Source organism: Geotrypetes seraphini, chromosome 12, assembly GCF_902459505.1.
Source record: "Geotrypetes seraphini chromosome 12, aGeoSer1.1, whole genome shotgun sequence".
In the NCBI taxonomy this organism is placed as follows: Eukaryota; Metazoa; Chordata; class Amphibia; order Gymnophiona; family Dermophiidae; genus Geotrypetes; species Geotrypetes seraphini.
In genome coordinates, this window is record NC_047095.1 from 9459833 (window position 1) to 9475942 (window position 16110).

At 40.8% G+C, this 16110-nt stretch overlaps 1 long non-coding RNA gene across 1 annotated transcript in view; it reads left to right on the plus strand.

Annotated features, from left to right (window-relative positions):
* LOC117346477 overlaps positions 1 to 2133 on the plus strand; it is a 63853-nt gene extending 61720 nt beyond the window's left edge. Inside the window, exon 3 of the long non-coding RNA XR_004536600.1 lies at positions 1725 to 2133. This is a non-coding gene — a long non-coding RNA (uncharacterized LOC117346477). The remainder of the gene's footprint in view (positions 1 to 1724) is intronic.
* Positions 2134 to 16110: the final 13977 nt, after the last annotated feature.

Below are 16110 nucleotides of genomic sequence, written 5' to 3' on the forward strand. Positions count from 1 at the left end.
ATGGTGGTGGAGAGGGAACAGAAGGATAGATTGAAGGAGATGCAAGGGGGAGGAATGTTGGATATAGTGATGGAGGGAGAGATGTGACATTGTGCTGGAGAGGGGTGATAGAAGGAGAAATGGGCATTGGGCTGGTGGGCAGTGGTGAAAATTGCTGCACATGATCCAGGGGAAGAGAGAGGGAGAAATGTTGGATGTGGCAGTAGAGGGGGTGGCAGAGATGCCTGGATCTCTTAAGACAGATGGACAGTGAGAGAAAGAGAGAGACATGTTGCCAATAGAGGTGGAGGAGACAGGAAAAAAAGTTGGACACATGGAGGGACAGAGAGAGATGTTGGTTGGGGAAGGGAATGAGGTCCGGAGGAGAGGAAGCATGCATGAGGTAAAAAGAAAGAAATATTGGATGCACAGTCAGAAGGAAGTGCAACCAGAGACTCATGAAATCACCAGACAACAAAGGTAGGAAAAATTATTTTATTTTCAGTTAAGTGATCAAAATGTGTCAGTTTTGAGAATTTATATCTGCTGTCTATTTTGCAATATATTTGTCTATTTTTCTATAGTTGTTACTGAGGTGACATTGCGTATTTTACAGTTATATGCCTTGACCTCTGGGGGAAAAAAAGAATATAAATGACTAGTGGCCCTTTACATTAATGGGTGCTAGAATAGATGTTTAGACTTTTAGCACAATGGGGCGCTGAGGCATTTCTTTCTTTCATTTTCTCTCTCTTTCTTTCTGTCCTTCTCCCTTCCTTTTACCTCCCCCCTGTCCAGCAGTACCCCTTCCCTGCTCCCCCTGTCCATCAGTAGCCCTTCTCCCTTACTGTTACCTCCCCCTGTTGAGCAGTAACCCTTCCCTTTTCCCCCAAAGCAAAGCAAGATTGGTCAATGACCCAAACTAATCACACCCTTCCCCTTAAAGAAAAGAAAGATTGCTCCATGACCAAACAAAGCACATCCCTCCCCCCAAATTAAAGGAAGATTAATATATGGCCCCAATCAATCACACCCATCCCCCAAAGTAAATAAAAATTGCTTTTTGTCCCCAACTAATTACACCCCTTTCCCACCAAAAAGCAAGATCGATCCATGTCTCCATTTCCCAGCACCCCCCCCTTTTCCTAAACCAAGGTCTGTTCAGGCTACCAACACAAGTCTTTTGGAATTCTCACGAAAAGTTGGAGGATCATGGTAGGACACCTGGCTGTCGAGGCTCTGCAACCGCTTCCTTTCAGCTGGACAGATCCGGCTCCTCCTGGAGGCGGGCCTCGTGGCTGCCCTGACCCGTCAAACTTGTTGATCAGGTAGTGCATGGAGGATAGTGGCTTCGTGTCGATGTCGCCGCTCCCCATTTTCTTGGGCTCAGCCGACAGGGTGGCCATTGTCCAGTCTTGCCTTGCTGGAAAGATCTTCCAGAGAGCCCTGAGAGCAGGCTTGCCATAGTTCCTTCTTGGCCCTAAGCGAGCATTCTCCAGGAACCACTTATTTTTTTTAGTTTATCAGCAGCCTGGGCGTACTATGTGCTGGCAGGCAGATGGTCTAATCCTCCTTGTGCTGTGCTGATTCCACTTGCTGATTGTTTCAAAAGCTTTTTAATTTTCCTCGTTCTTTGGCAGTAAGAGGCTGCTTGGGGGGGGGGGGGGGTTTAGGGTTTTTTTTTATAGTCCGGATGAGATTTGTGCAGGTTTCCTGATTGCTGCTGTCTGATGTTTGTCTGTTAGTGTTCCTGTGCAAGCAACGTACTAAATGATTCAGAAGAACAGTGAGCGTTGTTTCAAGATTGGAAGCTTCACACGGGAACAGAGACTGTGGCTATCCTGCATGAAACTCCTCCGGTCATGGTACATGGGCTTGCCGTGCCACTGGGGCTTGTGCGCATTTGTGAAGCTGAAAGGAAACTGCCGTAGACTCTTAGGGATAAACACCGCACGCAAGACGCAATTGTCGCTCAACCGTCACTGGGGAAACAGGCGCATGCAAAATTCCACTGCCACATGCTGTTTGTACTGCGCATGTGGGAGCACGGCACTACGGATCATGGACCCACCAATTTTAAAGTGTGCAAGTGCACTAAGGGTATTATTATAGTGGATAATTAACATTTTCTGTGTGTACAGTGTGCTTTGTGTTTTTTTTATTTTGTGGTTACCATTATGTATTAAGATTATATTGTGTGTATATGAAAAATGGATGGAAGAAATTGCATTACAATTAGTACTATTATTATGGGAGTGGGGTCAGGGGCGGAGCCTGGGTGGGTCTGGGTCAGAGCTTGGGCGGGGGTTCTCGGTTGATATTTGTTAGACTTAGGGGGTACTTGGCTTGAAGAAGTTGAGAAACACTGGTCTACAGGGTCCTTGTACAGATTTCTCTAAAACCGTTCTCTTTCAGTTTTTGTTGATGTTCTTTTCATTGTGCTGATATTCTTTCCCAGTTCCCTGTAGAATTGGTTTTGGTTCTATCTAAATGGTTTATTTTGACATATTTTTTCTTCATATCTCTGAGGTTTTTATGCTTCTGCTGCTACTTAAATTTATATATTCCGATAATACATTCCTTTAATGCAGCATATTTCAATTTCATATCTTGAATTGTTCTCATTATCTTAGGTGATCTTGTTCCTCTGAGATACCCATCTATCAGGGACACTTCTGTAGGTAATGATTCTATTTTTTCAAGGCGGAACTTTTATCTTTCTCCTCTTTATCTGGCCCTGTGACCATTTTGGCAGGATTCTCTTAGGGCTCCTTTTACTAAGCTGCAATAGCGGTTTTAGCGCAGGCTTAGCGCGCGTAGAATTGCCACGCACGCTAGACGCTAATGCCAGCATTGAACTGGCATTAGTTCTAACCTGTAGTGCGGGTTTAGCACATGGGGCAATTCTATACAGCCCCAGAGTTGAGAGGACGCTGAGATAAGAGCTTCTCTATGAACCCTTGAAAAAGCCCTTGTGGGCGAAACAGGTCCCTTCGGGGCATGCTTGAGACACTGCATTAAAGGATAAGTAAAAAATGGATCATGTGCTGTTTTCAGTCTGTATTTATTTATACATTTTGTAAAAGAAAAAAAGACAATAATTAAAACAGCAGCAAGTATACTAGCTACATTTTTCAACCAGAAGGCCAGGATTTGAGCCCAAATAGAACAATCACAGATGTGGATATTTTAAGGGCTCTTCTGCCATTCTGTAATTGAACCTTAACTAGTGAGGCTTATATTCATTGTGGGAGTTTGAACCCACAACCCCAGGGTGCTGAGACTGTAGCTTTAACCACTGCGCCACACTCTCGATTTTTCACTCTGTCAAAATTACAAAGACTAGGGGACACTCGATGTAGTTACAGGGAAATACTTTTAAAACCAGTAGGAGGAAATATTTTTTACACACAGAGAACAATTAAGCTCTGGAACGCATTGCCAGAGGTTATGGTAAGAGCAGATAGCGTAGCTAGGTTAAAGAAAGATTTGGACAATTTCCTGGAGAAAAAGTCCATAGTCTGTTATTGAGAAAGACATGGGAGAAGCCACTGCTTGCCTTGGAATGTTGCTACTCCTTGAGTTTTGGCCAGGTACTAGGGACCTGGATTGGCCACCATAAGGACGGGCTACTGGGCTTGATGGACCATTGGTCTAACCCAGTAAGGCTATTCTTATGTTCTTTTGTTTTATTGTGTATTGTGTTGACATTTTATTTATACAGCTGTAATTGTCTACTGCCTATGTTTGACTTACTCTTGCTGTACACTGCCTTGTGTCAATGTCTTCAAAAAGGTAGTAAAAAAATCCTAATAAAATAAAATTATAAATGTTAATTAAATGAACACTTATTTGCTATTTGTTCCAAGTTCTAGGGCTGCTCAAGGTGGGCTATAATCTCATGAAAACAGTATTTTCAAGTTTATTTATTGTTTCATAAACCACCTAACAGAAAACTATCTAGGTGGCTCATAATAAAATAAAACGGATGCCATATATATTTGCAATATAAGTGAAATAGGTTCAGCATAGCAAAATATTTAATATTTTATTTTATCTCCCCCTCCATTTGAGGGGTCAAAGGCAGGAATAGAATATAAAATTTATCAGTCAAGTATTAAAAGCATCATTTTTTTAAAAAGTCAATAGACCCTTGTGACAAAGTGTATGAAACCCTGCCACTACACTGCTGTTCAGACTCAGAATAAACCTCAGGCTAAATTGTCTCACAACCACAGCAGCAGTGAGAAAAAGGTTTCCTCAGGTAGGGGAGAGAGGAGAAAAGTAGGAAACCAGGAAGTGACTCAGGGGAACTTAAAAGGCCGAGCCAGACCCAGGAGGAAAGGTGTGCTAGAGGGCACCTAGGAGCTGGAGAAGCTGCTTGGAAGGGCTTGGCACTGACAGAGTTTGTAGTAGGTAAGACACTACTGCATTTAAAAACTTGCCTTTGTTCAGTGCCTGCTAAGACCTGGAACCAAATGCTGCCTAACTATTTCCTGCACCTAAAATAAAGACTGTTTGGGGCGTGTCAGGCCCTACGGAGAATGGGACTTGTGATTGGGAAAAGACTGGGGAAAAGCCTACTTGTTTTCTTGGAAGAACACAAACTTATAGGAGCCTGTAAAGAAACAGGCTCTGCACTACTGTTTAATTAAAGGGTTTTTTCTTGAGTGTGGTGCAACCCTTCTCCAGAACACGCTGCCCACCTCTATTACAACCCTATTTAAAACATATTAGGGACAATTCCAGATGCAGTATTGAAAGGAGTGAATTCCATTAAAGATTTTACTATGAGCAGTGTCAAGAAAGATAATCCAAAAAGAAGGGATATCTAGACAGTTCTGGTTTGATGAATGCAATGCCCAAGCAGGTGCATATGGGATCAGGAGGCGTGAAAGATATAGTGGTTGTCTTGATTGATGAACTTGGTAAACTAAATGTTATCCAGTGTACAACAGGCAGCCAGTGTTCCTGTTGGAGTGGAGGTGTCACATGATCAAATGACTTAGAATTAGTAATCAGTTTAACTGCCATGCTTATCTGTATGCAATGAATATCTGATGTGCCCATTCATGTACCTTTACAGCATTTAGGCACCATTACAATGAAAACATTAAGTTAAACAAATATTTTTTTTAAAAAAAATTTTATATGAGGGATTTTCAAAAAGTTTCCGCAGTTTTATTTTTTTAAACACTATTTACTAAATATCTGAAAAGCAAATTATATCACTTTTCCACATAATCACTCTGTTTTGCAATACATTTTTCCCAGCGTCCTACTACGACACGCCCACTTATCACTTCTCCCGCCTTATCCATTTACCACGAAGATATGAAAGTGCATAAACATTTTGAAGAACCCTCATAGGGCTATACACTTAGGCCTCCTTTTACGAAACTGTGATAGCAGTTTCTTGCATTGGGGAGCCACGCTGAATGGCCAGCGCTGCTCCTGTCGCTCATTGAGTTCCTATGAAAAAGAAGGGATTAGTCTAGCGAGTTTCTGGTTTTTCCATCCAGTAAGAAAAATATGGTTTTGTCAATTTAAAAAAAAAAATTGTTTAACTTGATTTTTTTTTTTTTTTTTTTACCAAACTTTTCAAACCACCCTCATATATCCAGTCTCAAATGGTTTGACTATTCCTTCTCTTTACCTGCAAAACTAATTACAAAAAAAAATCTTGTTGGAGTGCTTCAACACAGAATTGAGTATGTTGAGATGCTGGAAAGCATTTTAATAAGAAATGTTCTTGTTCTTATTGCATAGCATGGAATGAAAAGTATGAGAAAGTTGAAAGGTCTAAAACCACTGTAATTGAAAATATTATTGTTTGGTTTGACAAAGATAAAGTGATCATTACCTTATTCTAGCCTTTTTGAAAGCAATTGAAAGTGTTACATTTTGAAGAAAGCAATAATTGCTAGAGTCTTCCCCTCAACCACATCACTTCAAGTATCAAATTGCTCTGTAAAATCAATATCAAGATGAAAATGGTTGTTAAATAGAAAACTTTATCCCTCGGCTGGAGAGCATTCAAAAGAGGGAGCTAACACAGGCTGAGAAATGAGGTGCAATAGCTTTTGCCCAAACAATGCATTACTAGAGTGGTTCCAAACCATTCATTACATGTTGAGTGTTTTGCCTTGCCATGGAAAGATGCTACCCCATTTAGACAACAATGCAGAGCTAATGACTCTTCTCCCTCCCGTCTAATTCTGGTGACACATCAGACTTTGCTGTTATCAGTTTTTAAAAAATGGTATCTGAGGTAATCTTGGCATTTTGTTCAAAGGCATAGCACATTAAAGGCCTGATTTACTGAGTCCTTTTCCCCATAGACACAGAATGGGAAACAAAATCCTTAGTAAATCATGCTTTGTTTCTCGATATTTACTATGGTCAAGCTAACCGTTTATTGGCTGATATAGGCCCAGATTCACTAAAAGATAGCGATTCAATCACTGTTGGCAAATTCGTGGCCGATTTTAAAACAGTGATTTTGCATGCAAACTCCCGACCCAATCGCTCAGTGAGCGATTGAGTTGGGGAGAGCCCTGACAGTAGTGACAGGAGAAGCAGCTTCCTGTCACTGCTGTCAGGGCTTCTGCCAGCTTTATTTTTCATTCTTTTTTAATGGCACTGATATTTTGCATGTATTACACATGCAAAATATGAGGCCTATAAAAAAAAGAAGAAAAGAAAGCCTGCCCCCACCATCAAAGCACACCCATGTCGAACACCCGTCCCCCACATGCACCAAAATGGAAGGAGGGATGCTAACTCCCTCCTGCCTCCTGACAACATCCTTGTGCCAACCCCCCCACACACACACCAATGCCGCCGAACAGCCCCCATGGCGAACCTTCCACCACCACCGCAATGCCCCCTGCTCTCCCCTGGCTCATACTTCCTGCTCCGATGCCCGGCCCCGATGGCACTGGGCCTTAGGCCCCATCCCGGTGCATCATGTGATGCATGGGGAAGTGCCTAAGGCCCTAATTGGCTCAGACGCCTCATGCTCCTCCCTTGGGAGGGGCCTGAGGCATTTGTGCCAATAAGGGACTTCCTTAGGAAAGAGCCTAAGGAAGTCCCTGATTGGCCATTTGTTGGAGGAAAAGTCCATAGTCTGTTATTGAAAAAGACTTGAGGGAAGTCACTGCTTGCCCTGGATCGGTAGAATGAAATGTTGCTACTCGCTGTTTTTTTTGCCAGGTACTAGTGACCTGGATTGGCTACCATGAGGACGGGCTACTGGGCTTGATGGACCATTGGTCTGACCTAGTAAGGCTATTCTTATGTTCCCTTCCGAACCCCAATCCCCAGACCAGATTCAGCACCTGTCTCCCTTCCCTTCAGCTCCAGCCAGTCCAGCAGTCCAAGCAAATCGCTCCCCCTTTTGCGGGTCCAGCAACTCCCCTCCTCCCCTTCTGTTCGTGGGTCCAGCAGCTTCCCTCCTTCAAATGGCAAAAAAAACCCTGCTGTTGGCCGAAAAGGGAGTTCTTCTAGGCAGCCAGCAATATGAGATGAAGGTTTAAAGAATTATTGCTGTGGTATACTTGTATACATTACCGCCACAGGTAACTGTGAGGCTGGGCAACACCGTAGGTGTGTTGGAGGGGGGGGGGGAGGGAACAGGGGATTTGGCTTACTATAAGTGTGAATACACTTACTGGGTTTGACAAGCAGATAGGTAATTATTGACTAGCTCATGGGTAAAGGGAAGTAAAATGCCCCTCTGGAAGAAAGGGTAAATTGAATTCTGACTTGTTACTTTGTTATTAGTTGTAAGCGTTCAATAAAGATGCAACCAAATATATTTTATCCACAGAAAGTTGTATGGATCTGTTATTGGAGGTGTTGAGGGGATTTGAGATGGGTATGTGCATTGGAAGCAGTGTGAGTGCCAAATGTTATCTATTATTCACGACCATTTCAGACTTGTTTAAAATATATGTTATACACTGATTCATGTATCAGCATGGGAAGCTCAAATCCATTTTGATGCCTAGCTCCACTGTGCATATCCAGAGACATAAAAAGTAGATTTGATTTTTGAATAACCTCACAAAATCTTCAGATCAATAGAATCGAAGTCCTAAAGGGGCAGATTCAAATTATTTGTGTAACTGATGTGTGACAGTGCATTTCCTCTTTCTTTTGCTAGAAACACTGAATGGGCTCTGGGGACAGACTGATTTTGATTTTTCTGATGAATAAAGCTGAAATTCACAGCTGTATGTTGACTGCACAATTAGCTTCAATCAGCCCCAAAATAATTAGTAAATATGTGGTAGACTGCTAATTCCAAATTTCCAGTCAGCAAAAGATATCTGATAAAATCTCATCTATCCATATCCCTTATTTCACTTCAGATTTAGCCAGTGTGATCATGTCATACTGAACACTGAAAAAGTTAATCTCCTGATACAGTTTTGCATTCCTCATCCTTTTTGTGCCCTGATCCTTTTCATTAAGAAAAAAAAAATTGTCAATATGAGCCTTCCTTAGGGAATTATGCAGTGGTTAGAGCTACAGCCTCGGCACCCTGAGGTTATGGGTTCAAATCCCATGCTACTCCTTGTGACCCTGGGCAAGTCACTTAATCCCCCATTGCCCCAGGTACATTAGAGAGAGTGTGAGCCCACCGGAACAGATAGGGAAAAAAATGCTTGAGTACCTGAATGTAATGTAACAACCTTAGGGATGATGCTGGAGGACTTTACCGGACTAGCATAAAACCGATTTCTTTTTAGATTTATAAGTTGCTGGGACTCAAGCACATAACTAACCTGAATGTAATCTATGAAGGCTATAAGTGATATATCAATACTAAATATAAATACAGGTACATGTAACTTTCATGTTAAATTTTGCTTTTAACAAATTTAATTTTCTCTAAAGATGCTGGGTTAGCAGGACCGGAAACGGAAGTTACCTAGAATGGGTTTATCATGGCAGCAACTGTGAAAGTTTTTCTTCATTGTCCTGCCAATATGCTTCCATGAAATTCTAGAAGGGTCAGTAGAACATTTGGCCTTTGTGTACCTTAGTGGAGAATCAGAACCTTACATTATCTGAGGTGGCAGCTTTATTGTGGGGTGAACAACTGCCCACTAGGGACTGAATGGAGACAACATGCTGATGTTGTCTTTGTCACTCAGCAATTTTAAAAAGATAATTTTCATCCTTAGTGACCTGAGCTGGATTTAAACCAGAGACTTTGAGGTAAAAGGTTTGATGTGCCTATATGATTCCCAGTAACACTGTCTCCCTAGCAAGTCCTATCTTTGCAAATAACTTTTGACACAAAAGAGGGTGTTATCATAACTTCACGTAAATTCATTTTATGGTGGCTATTCCCTCTGATGCTCCAAAAAAATTGCATGTAATTCGATACTCTGGGAGTTATTGTGTACATAACATTAATACACAAGGCAGAGTGGGATTGGACAATGAGCACTCCAAAAACAAGCAAATTGTAACAACAATCTTGTTTATTCCAATACTGATAAATGAACATCAACTGTAGACCTGATACAGTACTGTGTTTCGGCGACACGAGTCGCCTGCATCAGGGGTCACTGAAATGTGATAATACACTGATGGATAAGTGCTGTATTAATCCAATGCTAAAACGCGAAGATGCATGAAAAGTTTGGCACTGAAGATCCAGCCTCGGGGGCGGACCTGACCTGACGGCAGGAGGGAGTGGGCATCCCTCCTGCCATATTCACGTGAGGGGGGAGCACGTCTAGTGGCAGGAGGGAGTGGGCATCCCTCCTGCCATTTTTTTGGTTCAAGGAGGGAGGGAGGGTGCGCTTTGGGGGGGGGGCTTTTTTTTTCTTTGGGGCAGATATTTTGCGTGTGTAATACATGCAAAATATCTGTGCCATTAAAAAAAAAAATGGACACCCCCCCCCCCTGGCAGGAGCCCTAATAGCTGTGGCAGGAGGCTGCTTCTCCTGTCACTTCTGTCAGGGCTCTGCACTGACTCAATTGCTCACTGAGTGATTGAGTCAGTGAGTTTGCATGCAAATGATTTGCACCTCTGTGCAAATCATTTGCATGCAAACTTGATAGTGAATCAATCGCTGTTTGAAAACCGGGCAGAGAATCGGCCAACAGCGATTGAGTCGCTATCTATAGTGAATCTGGGCCTAAGTTGTGAATGTAAATCAGTTATGCACACTGATTTGTACACACAACTGAGGACACCATATTTAGAATTTGGGCCTCTGCCCATAAACGAAGCAGTCTGAATATTGGGTAAAATCGTTCTTTCAATATACCTTTTATGACAAAAACAAATTACTAACTAGAAGATTTCATGATATATTCATGTGTGTATTAATAAATACAAGGAGAAATCCCACCACAATAAACATAGAAAACAATCTAAACCTCAGACAGAGGTGGAAATAAACACATTGCACTTAAATCTCAACTGCTTAAGGAGGAAAAAGCCTCAGAAGACCCAGTGTATAAAAATCTTGATGACTCAATTTCATACAGCTGCAGGACTAATGTCAATCATTGGCAAAAAAAACCTCCTTTCATTTAACTATTAAACATTTTCACAACTGGCTGGCTGACATTCATATATTAGTAAATCAACAGTTTATTATATACATATATAATATAGCACCTATAAACAAATATACTATTTTTTATTTCATTTCAATTCATTTATTAAGATTTATAACCCACCTTATCCTAAGGCGAAGTACATAGTAAAATATACATACAAATCAAATACTGTACATATTAGGAACTTACTAGCAGGTCTTCTCTGGTAAATGCTGGCATGATTCCTGATTCAAAGTTTTATGGATCATCATTAATAGTTTATATTTATTTCTCTCTGTAACTGGAAGCCATTGCAGCTTCCAAAGATAAGGAGAAATATGATTGTATTTATCCAGTCCATAGAAAATACGAACAGCTGAATTTTGCAACACCTGCAGAAAATAGACCAGTGTTTCCAGTAGTCTTACACAGAGCACATTGCAATAGTCCAAACCAGACAGTATCAGATTTTGTAAAACTTTCTGAAAGTCTTGCTGAGGAATTACTGAATGCAACTTGCTCAGAATCCTCAACTGAAAAAAAACAGATTTTTCAACGCAGAACGTATCTGATTCTGAAATGACAATTCAGTATCTAGCACTACACCAAGATATTTCATGGTAGGAGATATTGGTATCAATGCATTAGGCAGCCAAATTTCTGTTGGGAATAAATGAGAAGGACCAGATGAAATGTACAGTAACTGTTTTAGATGCATTCAACAAAAGTCAGATCTCATTCATCCAAGCAGTAACCCCATCAAAAAAATTTTGTAACTGAAGAAGTACCTCAGGGATCGATCTTGAAAGAGGCAACAAAATATGTATGCCTTCCACATATATATGATAGGAGAAACCAAAAGACTTCAGCTTTATGCACATCTGGATAAACCCCTGACAACATTTTGATGATAAATCTGTATGGACTTGCAAACCAATGTTTCCAAAAGAGAATATTTGTCAATTTTATAGTGAGATGAAAGAGCTGCTAGTTTTCTCTACAAATCCATATTTATATACAGTTATTCCCTTGGTATATGGTATTTTATTTACAAGGATTAGCGCACACCTTTCCACCAGTAGTTCAAGGTGAGTTACATACAGGTGGAATAGGCAGTTCCCTGATCTCAGGGGCTTCCAATGCGGTGCTTAGAGCAGATTCTTGTTCCCAACTTTGGATGTGAGGACTTATGCCAGCTAAAACCTGATGCAAATCCTGGTGCACAAATTGGACACGTAGCCCTGGTATTTTATCACTGTGCCTACATTTTTGGAATGCCCTGACCTGCACATGCTCCTCCTTTGGACATGGCCCTTTTGGATTGCATGTGAGACATTTTGGGCACCAAGCATTATAGAATTGCATGCAGGCAGATGTGTGCATAAATCCAGGTTAGTGCCAATTAACTACAAATAACTTCAATAATTTAGCTTACATGTGCATCGGGGCTCCGTGCTCAAATATGGTCGTCCAACTTTCACCAACCTATATAGAATCAGGCGCTAAGGGGCGGATTCTATGAAGGGCACCTAACTTAAATAGGCAAAATATCCTTAAAATAATTGGTTAAAAAAATGTTAATTTGGTGATAAACACCTATCTTTAAAAGATAGGCAATGCGCTTAGTGGCACCTAACGTCTCAGTGGGCATTTCTATGGGTGGGGTGTGAGCACAATCCTCCAAAAACTGAGGCACCTGAACAAGCCTTGCTTACGTTTCTTACATTAGGCGCGATTCTGTAAACGGTGCTTAAGTGCTATTGACACGTGGCTAGCCCTTAGGTAGCAGAAGGTGAAGTGACTTGCTGTTGGTTTCACATATTAAGGTACAAAGCAGTGGCATAGTAAGGGGGCGGGGTCCACCCCAGGTACCATGTTGGTGGGGGAGCCGGCACCCTTCCTCCACCTCTCCATCTCATCCCACTCCTCTTCTTGCCACGTGCACACTCCCCCTTCCCTTCCCCCATATTAGAGAATGACACGGTGACAAAATTAATCACCGTTCCCGTCCCCGCGGATAACCACGGGAAATAATCCCATGTCATTTTCTAGTGTCTATTTCAACCTCGGTCCTTCTACACCAGCATTCTTCAAAGCAAAGCTTGCGGATCAGTGGTTGTGGCCATTCATACTCTGATTCTTATGTGAGCCAAGAATAATGAAGCCATTGTGATATCACTGATGTGATTGGTTCTTAGGCACTGGTGGAATGAGGCATTATGACATCAATATCTGCTCTGGATACCAGAGACTGTCATTGTGTAGTGTCTATTTCAGCCTTCTACACCAGCATTCTTCAAAGCAAAGCTTGCAGGTCAGTGGTTGTGCCCAATTATACTCTGATTCTTTCCTCTCTCCTTAAAGAATGACATGAAGATGGTTTACCGCGGTTATCTGCGGGGACGGGAACGGTGATGAATTTTGTCACCGTGTCATTCTCTACCCCGTACTTCTAGTGGTTCACCACCGTGAACGAGAACTTCAATGTGCTCCTTGCGACCCTGTCGCCTCTCCCACCGATATCGCTCCCAGCTGCCGCGCATAGGACGTGACGTCAGAGGGAGTGCCGACGGGGTCACGCGAAGCACATTGAAGTTCTCGTTGCTTGCAGCGGTGAATTACTAGAGGTATGGGGGAAGGGGGCGTGGTAGGGGGGAAGCGGGGAGCAAAGATGAGGGCAGAGGAGGGGTACCCCCACCCATGGGCGCCTCTCACCTTTGCTACGCCCTGTGATATAATGAAACCCGAGTCTCCTCTTGGACCATGGTGGATGTTCTGTAAGTGCTGTGTTCGAAAACGAACACACAGTATTTACTAACACATGCCTGAATGAGTTCCGTCGATAACTATTCAGCAGCACATCTTACTGGCCAATTGTTTTCAGCATTTGCATTTCTTGTAATGTGCTGGAATGATGTTGACTGGAAATAAACCAGTCAGATCAAATAAGAAGTATGCGAATAGACAGATACTATGGACAAACTATTCATTTTGAAAACTAAATTTGAAGAGATCCTTCTATTAATGCTTGATTAACCTAAACTATGATTTCAAACAATTCCAGCAGAAAAATACTCATTCACTGTGGCAAATAAACATATTCAAATCCAGGACCTCTTCATCTTTGGAAAATGCAAATCAACTCTATAGTGGGGGCAATCATGTCATACATTATTACTAATCATGCCTGGAAAAAAACTTATTTTATCACAATGAGGAGTCTCAGAACGCCACCCTTTCCAAAACAGGAACAGCGTGGCAGCACATGGTTAACAAGTTTAAGAACGATTAAAAACACAAGAATTTGAAGTTGAAATTACAGAAAATAATATAAACTGCAATAATTAAAGATTTTTAATATTTAAAAGAAAATTTTTTTTTCTAAATAAAACAAAAAAATTTGGATTAAATAGTGGTAGTTATCACATGTTATCACACGTTTGGGTTGAATCAGTGACAAGTGCTGCCACGCTGTTCCTGTTTTGGAAAGGGTGGCGTTCTGAGATTCCCCATTTTTTCCAGGCATGTGTTTTATTAGTGGATTTTTATTTTACATTAATATACAGCCACATTTTTTTTTAAATTCTTTATTCATTTTTAATCTTACATCAAGTGTACAAATAATAAAACATTTGATATTAAATATATCACTTGAATTTCTTTCTAATATAACATCAAATATATAAATTTATTCCCTTCCCACCCCCCCTTTCCTTTAACATTTAATCAAAAATATACAATATAAATATTCTTTTTCTTTTGATTTAACCCACAGTAAACTATAAACCACCCTCCTCCCCCCATTTGCAAATATACTTTCACTGGAAAATGGTGTCTAATCATTACTATAAGTTGTCAATGGCCCCAGATCTTTTTAAATTTATTATAATACCCTTTTTGAGTAGCAATTATGCTTTCCATTTTATAAATGTGACACCACGAATTCCACCAGAAGGTATAATTTAATCTACTACAGTTTTCCAATTACTTGTGATATTTTGAATTGCGACCCCTGTCATAATCAATAAAAGTTTATTGTTGTTTGATGAAATCTGACTCCTTGTTCTCATTGATGTACCGAATAGAATCGTATCATATGATAATGCTACATGATTCTCTAATAAACAATTAATTTGGGACCAAATTGATTTCCAAAAGGCCATGATAAAGGGACAATAGAATAATAAATGATCTAGAGTCCCTACTTCAAGTTTACAATGCCAGCATCTATTAGACTTAGAGCTGTCTAACTTTTGTAATCGAACTGGGGTCCAAAATGCTCTATGCAACAAAAAGAACCAAGTTTGTCTCTTAGATGCAGACACTGTACACCTCATCCTCCAAGACCAAATTTGTGGCCATTGAGATGCAGAAATTTGATGCTTAATCTCAATGCTCCAAATGTCTCCGAGGCCAGTCTTTGGTTTTTTATTTATAAATCCTGTTATCAATTTATACCACTGTGCGGCTTGGTGTCCCAAGAAGTCCGCCTCAAAGCATAAGAATTCCAGACTATATTGATTATTAAGATTCTTCCTTTCAGGGAACCCCTCCTGAATAGCCTGCTTCAGTTGCAACCACTTCAAACTTTGTGTTTTATTAAGACCATATTTTTGCTGCAACTGTGAAAAATCAAGCAGTTTACCATTTAAATTAACATCGTCTAAAACCCGTATACCTGCAATAATCCATTGTTTCCAAATGACTTTAAATCTGCCAATTTGAATCTTGGAGTTAAGCCATATAGATTGATTTGCCACATTTTTTTGTTTTGTTATACATTATTACTGTCATTACAGTGTGGTGCAGTGGTTATAGCTACAGCCTCAGCACCCACACTACTCCGTGTGACCCTGGGCAAGTCACTTAATTTCCCCCCACCCCCCTTGCCTCAGGTACATTAGATAGTATGTGAGCCTGCCAGGATAGACAGGGAAAAATGCTTGAGTACCAGAATAAATTAATGTAAACCGTTCTGAGCTCTCCTGGAGAATGAATAAATAAACAGTCTGTTGTCCTAGTATATATGCTTAATATTCTTTATTTCTATTTGCTATATTGCGCAGAATAAAGCCGTGTACAGACTATGGCATGAAGTTACAAGGAACTAAAAAATCCAGACAGGAAAATTTGCACACAAACTGAGACTCACATCCTTTACGATTTAAAAGAGGAGAGAGAGGGATGGTGTAAGGTAGATGGGCGAGGTTGAGTTGAGAACTTACCAGCGGCCTCTTGTAGGTAAGGTGAGGAACAAGGAAGAGGTGAACATGGGCAATTATTAGTTACTTATGCGTCATAAGCTGTTGAAATAGCCAAGTCTCTATGGTCAATTTACAAGATAAAAATAATAGTTTGCTCCAAATTGCTAGGGGCAAGCTATTCCAGAGAAAGAGTGCAGTGGTTGTATTATTTTCATTACTAACTAAAATGTGGAATTGGGTATAGCAAGCATACCTCTTACTAAGCATGCTCTCACTATGATGTGAACTCTCAAAGACACCAAAAATTATTGCTTACACTTCATCTGCCCCATTTAAATATTCTCAAAACCACTTGTAT